The 13,749-nt window shown below is 47.9% G+C and overlaps 1 long non-coding RNA gene and 1 other non-coding gene across 2 annotated transcripts in view; both read left to right on the forward strand.

Annotated features, from left to right (window-relative positions):
- Positions 1-6,737: 6,737 nt before the first annotated feature.
- On the forward strand, positions 6,738-6,868 carry LOC129686710 (small nucleolar RNA SNORA17). Its single transcript, XR_008721685.1, has one exon. It is a non-coding gene; the product is annotated as a small nucleolar RNA SNORA17 (small nucleolar RNA).
- A 4,840-nt stretch (positions 6,869-11,708) lies between these two features.
- The window catches only part of LOC129686708 (uncharacterized), a 3,510-nt gene continuing 1,469 nt past the window's right edge, over positions 11,709-13,749 (forward strand). Inside the window, exon 1 of the long non-coding RNA XR_008721684.1 lies at positions 11,709-11,934. This is a non-coding gene — a long non-coding RNA (uncharacterized LOC129686708). The remainder of the gene's footprint in view (positions 11,935-13,749) is intronic.

Genomic DNA, 13,749 nt, shown 5'->3' on the forward strand with positions numbered 1-13,749 from the left:
CAGGCAAGGCTAGGGCTTGCAGTTTCTTCAAGATGATCCATATTTGTTCCTGGTAGCTCTTTGGTATACGGGCCATCTGAGGACCACTCAGGTGTGCCACAGCCTGTCGGAATAGCTGGAGCTCTTTGGATGAAACTGCACATGCAGGGAAGTTTACCGAGGAAGCTTGGTGGAGAAGTAAAGGCAGAGTGAACCTTCTACATGCAGAGAAGGCAGGACCAAGGTGGTTTCACCTCCACTGGGTGTGGGAACCAGATTGGGAGGTGTGCCAGGACAGGAGGGTAGGCACACGCCTGTAGCCTCTCTGGCACCTGCTGGCCCTACCAGGGTCGTCACTGAGGGCAAGGCTCTGAGTTACATGCACCTGAGCACAGTTGAGTGGCCATCAGGTTACTTCCCTTCCTCTGCCCTCACACGGGAAATACGGCAGGTGACATCCTTCACCCTCCAGCTTGCTATCAGCCCCCAGCAGCAGGCTTACCCCTGGCTGACAGCCTTGGTACTCAGATTCTTCACCAGTGCCTTCTAGGGGCAAGGGCAGTGGGGCTGACCTGGAGCCCCAGTCTGGGAAGGACAGAAGATGTCTGATCTGTTCTTACTTGTCCTGGTGTCCTGGCTTTGTGGCAAGGCCAGGTTTCTTGGGTCCGGGCCAGCCGCATGTGTTAAGAGGTGAAGTCATAGAGAAGAGCCAGGGATGGAGGTCCAAATTCTCTCCTGAGGCTGGGGACTACAGTCGAGGCAGGGCCTTGCCATCCCTGGCCTAGGGTGACACAGCTTGTTACCAGGTTGGGCTCAGTCACCTTCCCTGAGGAGGTCAAACAGAAAGGGGAGATTTATTCAGTGTGACCCCATGGGGAAGAGAACAGAGAGGTCTAGTTATACCCTCCACTGAGGCCAAGTCCGTCTTCCAAGTTCTAACATGAAGTTTAGGTTTATATAAAAGGTAAGAGGTTTGGTCAGAAGATGGCCCTGGCCATCATGGCAAGTCAGAGCTGGATGGAGACAGGCTGCCCTCTGCTTAGCATGGGAGCCTCAGTCTTTTCCTTCTCCTGGTATGAGATCCCCAGGGAAATTCTAGTTCCTGCAGGTACATTAGCTTGACAGTCTGATAGCCAAAGGGAAGGCCCAAGCGTCTCTCGACTATCTCATTCTTGTGGGGATGGTCCCACCAATCGGCTCCTCCTCAGCCCTCTCCCATTCTCTGAGATGCTGGCGCTATTTCAAACGGCTCCTCAAGGAAGCTGCCTTCTCTTGTGTCCAGTGTCACCATGTATTCATGGGACACAGGATCCGATGGCATGAGGTGGCTAGGCCTTCATGGCGTCATCAGCTGCTGTTACCTACCATTTCTACAGACCCTCTGGCTCTCCCTTATCCCGTCCTGCACCTACCACCTGAAAAGGTGTTTTCCAGCTGAGACCCCATCCAGGCCAAGGAACTGAGTCCTGAGCAAGGCTTGGCTGACCGCGTCTCTGTTCCGTGGGGACCTCAGCCGCAGCAGAGAAGAGGGCATGGTCTGCCAGACCAAGTCATCAGAAGTTAATCCTTCTGATCATCTTTCCTTGGAACACGGAGAAGAGCAGGGCCCCTCAGATGGCTTCTGTCCAGCTGGGGCTCTGGAGGGAACTGCTAATCCAAACAGGGCAAACCCATTACTATTCTAAGCTGCCAGGTCTCCATGGTCCCCGGATCCAGTCTTATTTCCACTCTTCTACTTGGAATATGTCATCAGCACCTAATCCACCTGGTTTGTTTCCTTTTGTTGGTGGTGGTGGTATTTGTTTGTTTTTCGAGACAGGGTTTCTCTGTGTAGCCTTGGCTGGCCTAGACTCACTCACTCTGTAGACCAGGCTAACCTTGAACTCACAGCAATCTGCTTGCTTCTGCCTCCCAAGTGCTGGGATTATAGTGTGTGCCACCATTGCCTGGCTGCAAATATTGTTAAGATTAACAGAATGCCAGTAAATCTACAACATAACATGGGGCTTTCAGCCACCCTACATGGTCCTCACTGCAGGTACCCCTGAGCCACTTTGTCATGGGACTCACCAAAGCCACTAGAGTTCCACACCCCAGAACTGAGGTCACTGATAAACCCACCTCTTTGTCAACTCTTGGATGAGCAAAGCCTCACCTGACCCGGTGAACAAACATCACACATCACTTTTCCTCTTTAGTTCTTTTGTTATCATTTTAATCTATTTTTTTCTTTACTGTCTGACTCGTTCCATGGGTTCCAAGTTCTTGTGTTGGGTTCAGGGTGGAAGCTGAGAAAGCTCACTTCAGCTTAAAGTGAAAGCTTTATTTTCTGAGCTCAGGGAGGTGACCAGTTCAGGATCTGAACTGCTTCTCCTAGGGGAAAGCCGAATTGCATATTTAAAGGGTGAAAACAATACAGCAAGGGGGAGCAGGGTGGGCTGTAGAATTGCTCAATCATTTTGACATGAGGGGCTGGGCAAGGGAGTTTCCGTCAATCAGGATAAGAGTAGGTCCCTGAGCCTGGGAACATGAAGTTGTTTGACCGTGCCAGCAAGATAGAGTGGTTGTCCTTGAGATGTGTGGACTCAGACAACTGTCTCCTTATAAGTTGTCCCTTAGAAGTCTGGACACAGACAACTGACTTCTTACAGCAGAAGCTGTTCAGCTATTGGGAGGTCCCCAGCTTCTCTAGGGCCTCGGACCTTGAACTTAGTTTCTCCCTATGATTACATGGAGTCTGAAAACGAAACGGTAGTGCTTAGAATAAGTTTCTTTTGCTTGTTCCCAACATTTGTATCTGGGAAGGGCTCTTCAGCACAGCTCTGACTAGTACTTTCCTTGTATCCTGCTCATTTTAAGAAACGGCATAACAGCATCTCTGTGTCATCTTTTCTTGCACGAGCAAATTCCCACCGAGTCGCCATCTCAGCCTCAAACGTCTTTATGCTACACAAAGCAGTGGTCACATACCTTCTGCTGAGCCTCCTGACCCTCGCTCCTTACTTGTTACTCTCAGAGACCACAGCATCTACCTTAAACCTTTAACCTTTTTAAGAGCATCTCTGTGTACACTCACTGGACCTCACTCGTTAGGCAGGCAGACCATCCTATGCTGCGAGGAGGAAAGTTTTCTGCTCACACTCTTCTTGTGGGTAGAGGATTCAGCCCTGGTTGCGTGTCTCAGTACCCACCTTAGGGGATTCGCAGCCGCTGACATACCAAAGACACTATCCCAAACAGTGCGCCTGAGCCACATTGGGATTTCTCTGCAGATTCCTTATCCAGACATTTCCTCTGGATAGAGGACTCAACCTTGGTTGCGTATCTCAGCATCCATTGTGTGTGTCATGCAACCACTGACATAACAAGATGACATATATTATCCCAAGCCACATAGGGAAAAGTAGCCATTTGTCTCTCACCCCATGCTCTACCCTCCCTCAGGCTATACAGCCTTAGTTGCATATCTCGCAACCCATAGCTAGGACCATATAATCACTCCTTTCCCAGTCATCCTTGGTTTTGCCAGTCCCTGTTGAGTGCCAATTATATTGCGTGATGGTATTCCTGGGGGAAATGAACCAGTGTCCGCTCTCCTCAGATAGGGAATTGATGACAGACTGAAGTAGGGATAACACAAAAGTCCTGCTTGGTGAACCAACGAGTTCTATGGGGTTACTTACCGGAGCGGAACCGACTCAAAGGCAGCCGCTCTCACCAAAGCCCATCCCAGCAGGGGGAGCAGCTGGAGTGCACTATGTCACCAGTGGCGTGCAGCCACAGGCCAGAGAGAGTCCTTTTTCAGTAGCTTGGTTGGTCTGAGCCTTTTCTAGGAAGTTCAGCTTACCTGAGTCTCTCAGCGGTCCTCACTATTTATGTATGCTTGGGTGTGTGAGGAACCAGGTCAATTTCTGGATTTCCTGAAGCTATTTTGAGTTGTTTTCTTCCTGGGCTTAAGGAGCTTTCCCTAAGGAATGGAATGTTTCACTTTCCCCTGGAACATCTTACTGTTTTATCTCCCTGTAAACACACTCAGTGTCTTAATGAGCTTTCCTCCAAGATCGAAGGTTTTAATTTAGAGAAAACTGCTACACAGCACACAGCCGTTACTCGAAAACAGCATCCCACCCTTGGGGCTTAAAACCAGGTGGGCAGAGTCCATGTATTGACCTTTCCAGGGAAGGTGAGGCCAAGTGGCCCTTCCACTACAGTGGGAGGACGTGTGTAAATGGTGCTCTGGTGACCTCCTGTTCTTATGACACGCATCTCAGTGCTGGCATCGAGACAAGGCAGATTATTGGCATGCCAATGAGTCCTTCCTAAGCCTCGTGGCTCTGGGGTCCACTACAGAAAACAAGCACAAAGTGGCCACCCTGGCAGACAGGCAGTTCTAGGAGGTTGCCAAGGCCAGAACCTGTATTTAGGAGCCCAACTAAACCCACACACTCGTAGCATGGGGTCTGGTTATGTTTTCCCAGTACTGCAGAGGACAGACACTGATGTCACAAGTGAGCTCGTCGTGAACAAATGAGGCATGAGACCCCTCAGACATGGCATTGCAGATAGCTCCCAGACCTGTATCTTGCCCAGGGCAGGGCCACAGAGAGCCGAGAGCCACAGAGCATGAGCAGCGTTCTCCTACCCTGTGCCCTCAAGTGGAGTTAGGAGCTCTTTGGGAAGCTTGGGGAGGGGTCTGGAGGTAAGAGTGGTGATGGAATGCCTGCAAAACAGGGTTCCTATGAGATTACAGATGGCCTTTCTTAGAACAGAAAGAAATGTCTGTTGGAACAGCCTGCCTTCCAACATAGTCTGTCTTGCTCTGGGAGAACAATTTCAGGAAGGAAAGACTACACTGAAGGAGAGACACAGAGCCCCCAAGACTGCAACAGCTTCATTCCCAAGCCGCTCCCATCACCCCTGTAAAGCAGAGGTTCTCTCCCTTTGTTTTGCTGTGACCCTTTAATACAGTTTCTCATGTTGTGGTGACCCTCAACCATGAAATTATTTTTGTTGCCACTGCATAACTGTAATTTTTCCTTACATAATGTAAATGCAGACTGAGTCATTATATAATGTAAATGCGTACTGAAATTGTAACTGTAAAGTGAATATCTGATATGCAGGATGCCTGATATGTGACCCCTGTGAAAGGGTCATGGCTCCCCAAGGGGTCTAACCCCACAGGTTGAGAACTGCTGATCTAGAGGATACACTGAGATAATTTGTCTCATGTGCTTGTTGTCAGTCTTGCACTGTGACTGCAAGGAGAGGCATGACTAATCCTCCATGCAAGCAGGCGCCCAGCGTCACACTGCAGGGAAAGAAAACGTCCCAGCACGGGGGAAAGTGCCGTTCAGAGGGTGCAGCTGCCTAATAGGGACAATTTCAGCATCAAGAAAAGTGACTATGAACAACTTCAATAAACCAAATGAATAAAAATCTACAATTTGATATTCCACCTCCCAGATTAAACAAACAAACTCAAACAAACAAGAAAAAAAAAACTCTAAAGCCCTAGGGAGCGTTGGCTGTAGCTCACGGAGCACTTGCCATTCACGTGCCCATGAACGTGCTCTGGGGTCCACTACATTAAACAAGAAGAGAGCGACCACCCTAGCAGACAGGTAGTTTTAGCAGGTTGCCAAAGCCAGATCCTGTGTTTAGGAGCCCAATGGTCTAAACCCACACACGTGCTCATAGAGCTCTGGTTATATCTGTTTCCATTAGCTGCTGCATGAAGCCACTCAGAAGACACGTATGCGAGGCTCCTGTCTGAAAGCAGAGCACAGTATGATTAATAGTGACAGGGTGTTGGCTCTCTCCCATGGGTTGGGTCTCAGGTTGGACCACTCATTGTTTGGGGATTCCCTCATCTCTGCTCTACCTTTATGCTCACACTTCTTGTAGGAAGGACAAATCACTGTGATTATATTATACAAGGCAGGAATCTCAATGTGGTTTAGATTTCCATTTCTCTGGTGGCTAGTCAGCTGAACAACTTCATTATACATATCCTGTTTGAGAACTATTCAATTTACTAGGCCATTTCCTGACTGTGTTACTTGATTTCCTGTTTCATGTCTTGAGTTCTTTGTGTATTCTAGATTTTAGACACAAAATATTGATTTTGATCAGTAGAAAGGGCTCGGAGCCAAATGTACCAGCTTCCTTTGCTAATCCTTAACTTTTCTGTGTGTGAACTCTGGATGTGCTTACAGACATTTTTATGCAGAGACCCACAGCCAAACAGTGGGTGGAGCTCAGGGAGTCTTGTGGAAGAGTAAGAAAAAGGATAGAGGGAGCCAGAGGGGTCAAGGACATCACTTGTAGACCTACAGAATCAACTCACCTGGGCCCATGGGGGCTCACAGAGATTGAACCACCAACCAAAGAGCATCCATGGGCTTGGCCTAGACACCCTCCACATATGTAGCAGGTATGCAGCTTGGTCATGAGTTGGGTCCCCAAACATTTGAGTGGGGGCTGTCTCTGACTCCGGTGTCTGTCTTTGGATCCCGTTCCCCTTGCTGGGCTGCCTGGCCTGGTTTCTGTGGAAGAGGATGCCATTAGGCTGATGTGACTTGATGTACCAGGTTGGGGTGGTACCCATAGGGGGCCTCCCCTTCACTGAGAAAGGGAGAGAAATTAGGGGAAGCAGGTATGAGGGTGGGACTGGAAGGGAAGGAGGAAGGGGCTGTGATCAGGCTGTAAAGTGATTAAAGAAGTGAAGTAATGAAAAGAAGGAAAACAGAATTACCCGTACCCCTAGAAGCGCTGCATGTGTGGCTGCTGTGTCACAGGTGTGAGGTAGGTGGCAGAGAGGAAAGAGGCCATGTCTAAGCTCAGGGTTCTAACCTGTGAGCATCTCAATGGTTAGTAGCCTAACTTCCCTGAAAAGAAAAGAAAAAGCAAGACTGATATGACCACCAGACCAGCACCATGGGGCCTGAGCAGGGAGCTAGCCTGAGATGACCGCCATCTTGGCACAGGTCCAGATGGGCTCCCAGGAGAGGAAAGAAGCCTAAGACTGGAAGAACCCTACCTTGGACCTCAGGGCTCAGACAGTGATCCCCAGATGGAGGACCCTTGCATGTGTGCCACTAGGCTGGTCTGGGTAAGGAACGAGCCATGACCAGTGCCATGAAGCCTGGGGTGTGGGGGAGAATATGATGCCCAAGATAACCCCTGCCTGGTGCCATAATGCACTTCTGAGATCACTCCTGAGATGATCCCAGACACTCAGAGACCCTGGGACTCAGAGACCACTAAGAGAAGCAGGTAATTGTTGGAGTATTGTTGGAGAAATGAAAGAGAAGCAGAAGGGTATGGGCACAATGAAGAGGCAGAACTGCAGACTGCAGGGTAGTGAGGATCAGCCTGATGTGGGTAGCCAGTGATGTCACTTGGGACCAGTGATGTCACAGACCCTGTCCTGTGCTGCCACCAAGCTCCACATCTGTTACCTCCTAAGGCAAGGCCAATGTTCCTGGTCTGGGCTGCTGCTCCAGCACTTGTTGTGTCTGAGGGCTGTGCAGACCTGGCCTCACCTTCACCTGGGCATCTTGGGAGAGCTGGCCCTGGAAACATGAGAGCAGAGAGCTGACCCAACCATACCCAGCTGCAGTACATGGAAGAGTGGGCTTGCACATTGCAGGAATGGAGGCTGAGTTGGCCCAGAGGATAAGAGAACGAAAGTGCTGGCCCTACAACTCCTCTTCCTTTCGGTGATGTGGACAAGGGAGAGAAACTCCCCTCCCCCGTCCTACTTCACCACCTGTGATAGGAGGGAGAACCTCCTGTGGGGTCATGAGAGCAGGAGAGCTGTGCCTGCCCCTCACCTGCTGCAGCACTCCAGAGAGTGGTCCCTGCACCTGGCCTGGGCAGCAAGATAGAGCTAGCCCTTCTTGCAGGAGTTGCTAGTGAGCCAGCCAGAGGGCAGGAGGGCGAGCAGCCTGACCAGCTCAGATGCCTCTCAGGCCCAGATTGAATTGCCCCACCCCAACATCTAGCCCATTGGTGAACTGTAGCAGTGCATGAAGGGTCCAGTCCTGCACAAAACTACAGGATCTCCATGACAAAGAACAACAGGATATCCAAGAGGAGTCCCAGTGAGGTTCCAGCGTTGACGGAGTAGCAGAAACTAGAGGCCTCCTACCAGACTAACAGGTCATAGCAATGAACATTTACAAGTAAAGACCCGTGAACAAAAGGGCTTGCTGTGGGACACTCTGTGATACACTACAGCTTACAAAACAACATTTTTTTTTTCCCTCTGGGGAGGGGGTGTTACGAGTGTGGAAGGTGGGTATGAGGAGAGAGGGAGATGAGTGGGATTGGGGTGCATGATGTGAAATTCACAAATAAAATGTTAAAATAAAAAAACTAGGACTCCCAAGAAGACTTAGGAATCTCAAGGATGAGGGGCAGAAAGGTTGCAAACCCAGAGGTGGTGGGTAACATCAAGGGCACTCAACAGGGCTGTTACCAATATGAACTCAGTGATTGTGCCAGCACGCAGGAGAGCTGACAAGCTCAACCAGGAAGAACCCCAGCACAGAGAAGGGGACATACAATGAAATCCCGCCTCAGGCTTGAAAATACTGGCACCTGACAGCGGCTGGGAGGGGCAAAGTCAGTTTTCTGATGCTGAGCCCTGTTAGGTCAAACATCAACCAAGACAGATTTTACCACTAAGAAAAGTTGGGAAACTTGATGGTGAGAGGAAGAGGATCAGGAGGAGGAGTGGGAGAAAGGAGAGAGGGAGGACAAAGAGGAGAAGGAGGAAGACTACCCCTCAGAGTTGGTTGGTGTCCCCTACCATTGTGTATCCCTTTCCTCATTTTGGAACATCCGGTCCTGCAGGGAAGCTCCTTCAACAGGAAGGGAAACAATTCCAAAGAGCTTCAGGAAGTCCCTGACTCTAACAAGATTCTCCAGTTTCCTTCTTCCCAAGATGTAAACAAGCCAAGCTGCTCAGAGTCACCCTCAGAGAAGACAAGCTACAAAGACAGCCCTGAGACCACATCAGCTGCCTGGTAGAGGCAGGAAACAGGCTTGCTGCCTGGAGGCTTAGACCTACGGAAAGTTAAAATGCACACTCTTCCACCCATTGAGCTGTGGCCAGGCTGTGCAGTGTGCTCCAGGTTCCTAGCTTTTGTGAGCATGTCACCCCTGCTGTGGTGGGCTTTGGTGATGCAGCTGTCTTTCAGTCAGTTCTGTCCTCGTGAGTCATCCCCCACATTTGTTCTTATAAATGAGAACAGTACATCTTATTGGACCATGAAGCTGGACTTGGCAGTATCCTTCCTTTGTTGTTAGTCTCCTCTCTGGGGTGAGTAGATGTGTCTGTTGCATATTCCCAGGGAAGGTCTTGAAGGAACCCACACGTGGGATTGCTGCCTATATGCCTTGGTATTAGGTACAAACTGCACCGAAACATCTATCTTCACAGAGGGATCCTTTAGTAGGCAAGGAAAGAAAGAAAGTGGCAGATTTCTGACTCAGGCAGGAAACAGCAACAACCTTGCAGGTGTGATTTTGATCATGAAAAGGTGGTTTGTTTTGATCCAAAGGGGGCTTTTGATTGCTGGATTTCAATACTTTGATAGCTGGGCCTTGGTGGTCAGCCTGAGGAAGAAGACATAGCCAAGTAAGAGAGTAGACTTTGGTTGCTAGCTGTAAGAATGTAATGTAAGGTCTTTAGCAAGGAAGAAGAAATGGGAGAAGGGCCAGGCCTACCTGAGCCGTGTTTGCAAGCTGGTGCCTGCTAGAGATACTTTTGGTTTTGTCACACAACAGGTGGGAGGGTTGGGAGGGTGGAGAGGGTGCTTATGGGAGTGGCTGGTTGAGGGGATGATAGAATTCTCAATAAAAGTATTTTTTAAAAGAAAAGGAAACAGAGCATTGAATGCTGTCAGGGAGGTGGACAACAGGGCCCTTAGACACTGCTAATGGGAATGAAAACCAGTCTAGCCACTGTGGCAGTGAGTATGCAGGAGTCTCAAACCACATTGTAAACAGATCTTCCATATGGCCCAGCTGTACTATACCTCAGTTATTTGGCCAAAGGACCCCAAGATATCCCAAGGTACTCCACATCAGTGGTCACTGTAGCACTAAGCAGAAAACCCAATTAGTAAAACAAGATGTCCATCCACAGAGGCTGGGACAAGGAAAATGTGGTAAACATCCAAGATGGGATTAGAAGTAAGTGATCAAAAATATGGGGGTAACTGAAGAAGATCCTACTAAGCCAATCAAGCCAGGTGTAGTCCTAGATACTATCTGAATACATTAAATCATTACACATACAAGGCACAGAGCTGCAGTAAAACTGTCTATAGAAACGAGAGAGAAAATAGGACTGTGAGATACAAATGTCTCAACGTGGACATGTACAAAGTCTTTTCCAAAAGTTTGTGGGCTGGAGAGATGGCTATGTGGCGAAGAGCCCTCATTGCTCTTGCAGAGGACCTAGGTGTGTCTCCTAGCTACCACATGCTGCCTAACCCTCTGCAACTCCAGTCAAGGCCACTCATCAAGGCTACACTGTTAGGACTGGAGGGACAGCTGAGCAGTTAAGTGCACTGGCTACTCCTACAGAGGACCTGGGTTCCATCCCCAGCACCCACATGGTTGCCCCAACCTTCAGTGACTCCAGTTGCAAGGTCTCCAAATGCACTGAACTCACAGACTACAGCCATACATTCAGGCAAACATAAATACACAGAGAAAGACAGACACACTACTCTTAAGTTTATACACTAAGACCCCATCTCCAGAAACAATTTTTAACATGCCAGAATAAAAATGACCATGTAGAGCTTCAGATGCATTGGAAGCTGGGAGAATGGAGCTGACAAAAGAGGCTGACTAAGGTCTTCTGCAATAGCCAACACACACCCAGGAACACACACACACACACACACACACACACACACACACACACACACATATTGGTTTTTGATATGAGGTTTCTCTGTGTATCCTTATCTGTCCTAGACTTACTCTGTAGACCACGCCGGCCTCAAATTCACAGACATCCTCTTGCTTCTGCCTCCCAAGAGCTCTGGGATTACAGGCATGTGCCACCACACCCAGGTATAATTATATATGGATATATTTTTGAGTTAATTTTGTATCCAGCCACTTTGCTCAAGGTGTTTATCAGAGATAGGAGCGCTGGTAGAATTGCGGGGGTCACTTAACTGTACTATCATATCATCTGAGAATAGTGATAATTTGACTTCTTCCTTTCCAATTTGTATCCCCATGCTCTCCTTTAGCTGTCTTATTGCTCCAACCAGATCTTCAAGTGCCATATTGAATAGATACTGAGAGAGTGTGCAGCCTTGTCTTGTCCCTGATTTTAGTGGAACTGCTTTGAGTTTCTCTCCATTTGATTTGATGTTGGCTATTGGCTGGCTGTATATTGCCTTTATTGTGTTTCCATAGTAGGCACCTTGTATCTCTGGTCTCTGCAAGACCATTTCTTTCTTTTTAATTTTATTAAATTTAGTGATTGATTGATTTGTTCATTTTACATCTTATCCCAGCCCCTCCCTCCTCTTCTCTCAGTCCCAGCCCACACCTCTTTCCTCTTTTCCCCCTCCCCTTCTCCTCAGAAAAGGGGAGGCCCCTTCAACTTACAGCTCACCCTAGCACATCAAATCACATCAGGACTAAACACATCCTCTTCCACTAAGGCCAGACAAAGCAGCCAAGTTACGAAAAATGATCCAAATGCAGGAACAGAGTCCATATCAGATACAATCCCCACTCCACTTGCTAGAGAACCTACATGCACATAAACGTGTTTCCAAGGTAAGAACAGAAACACAAAGCACAGCATTGAGAACTAAAACACGTACATCTTGCTTTCTTAACTAGGTTGGGAAGAAAACAGAAAAGTTGTATCTCGCGCCGTAGAGAAGAGCACATAAACGTGTTTCCAAGGTAAGAAGCTGCCCATTAGTTACATATGTGTTGTGTGCCTAGGTCCTGTCCATGCATGCTATTTGGCTGCTACTTCAGTCTCTGTAAGCTCCCACGGGCCTAAGTTAGTGGACTTTATCGGGCTTCTTGAGGAGTTCTGGAACCTTCTATCCTCCTCCCCCACTCTTCCATAAGATTCCCTGAGCTCTGCCTAATATTTGGCTGTGAGTCTCGGCATCTATTTCGATCCACTGCAGGGTGGAGCCTCTCAGAGGACAGTTATGCTAGTGTCCTGTCTGTAAACATAGCAGGGTATCATTAAGAATGTCAGGGGTTGGCTCTCTCCTATGGGCTAGGTCTTAGGTTGGGGCAGCCTTGGGTTGGCCATTCCCTCATTATCTGCTCCATCTTCATCCCTGCATATCTTATAGGCAGTATAAATTTTGGGTTTTGTGGGTGGGTTGGTGCCCTCCTCGCTCCACTGAGAGTCCTTGCCTGGCTAGGAGGTGGCCACTTCAGTCTCCAGGTCCCCCCAGCTAAGAGTCTCAGCTAGAGTCACCCCATATCCTCCCAGGAGCCTACCCTGTCACAGGTCTCCAGCTTGCCTCAGAGATGCCCATCCCCTCAGTTTCCCTTCTCTTTCCCAGCCCTCTTGCCTCCCACCCCTACTCTGCCCACATGTGATCCACACCCTCTCCCACCCAGTTCCCTCTCTTCATCAACTTCTGATGTCTATTCTATTTCCCCCTCTGAGTGGTATTCAAGTATCTTTCCTTGGGCCTCTTTGTTACTTACCTTCTTGGGTCTGTGGATTGTAGTATGGGTTATCCTGTACTATACAGCTAATGCCCACTTATAAGTGAGTATGTACCATGTGTGATTTTGTGGATCTGGATTACCTCACTCAGGAAGATCTCTTCTAGTTCCCATCATTTTCCTGCAAGTTGCATGATGCCTTTGTTTTTAATAGCAGAGTAGTATTCCATTGTGTAAATGTACCATAGTTTCTTCATCTATTCTTCAGTTGAGGAATAGTGCTACCTGAAGATCCAGGTATACCACTCCTGGGCATATATCCGAAAGATGCTCAATGCTACAACAAGGACATTTGCTCAAATATGTTCATAGCAGCTTTATTCATAATAGCCAGAATCAGGAAACAACCTAGATGTCCCTCAACCGAGGAATGTACATAAAATTTGTGGTACATTTACATAATGAAATACTGCTCAGCATATAAACACAAGAAAATCATGAAAATTTCAGGCAAATGGATGGAACTTGAATTTTGTATCCAGCCACTTTGATGCAGGTGTTTTCATATGTTGGACCATCCCTGTATCCCTGGGATGAAGCCTACTTGATAATGGTGGATGATCTTTTTGATGTGTTCTTGGTTTTGTATTAATTGAGTTTTCTTTTGTTTTTGTATCAATGCTCATAAGGAAAATTGGTCTGAAATTCTCTGTTTGTTGAGTCTTTGTGTACTTTAAGTACCAAGTTGACTACAGCCTTATAAAATGAGCTTGGCCGTGTTCCTGTTTCTATTTTGTGGAATAGTTTGAGGAGTATTGGTATTAGCTCTTCTTTGAATGTCTGGTAGAATTCTGTGTTAAAACCATCTGGCCCTGGCCTTATTTTTGTACGAATTTTGATGACTGCTTCTATTTCCTTAGGGGTTATAAGTCTATTCAAATTGTTTGCTGGATCTTGATTTAACTTTGGTAAGTGGACTCTATCAAGAAAATTTTCCATTTCATTTAGATTTACCAATTTAGTGGAGTACAAGTTTTTGAAATAGGACCTACCGATTCTTTGGATTTCCTCAGTGTCTGT

Source organism: Psammomys obesus, unplaced genomic scaffold (genome assembly GCF_907164565.1).
Source record: "Psammomys obesus unplaced genomic scaffold, mPsaObe1.curated_primary_1811, whole genome shotgun sequence".
In the NCBI taxonomy this organism is placed as follows: Eukaryota; Metazoa; Chordata; class Mammalia; order Rodentia; family Muridae; genus Psammomys; species Psammomys obesus.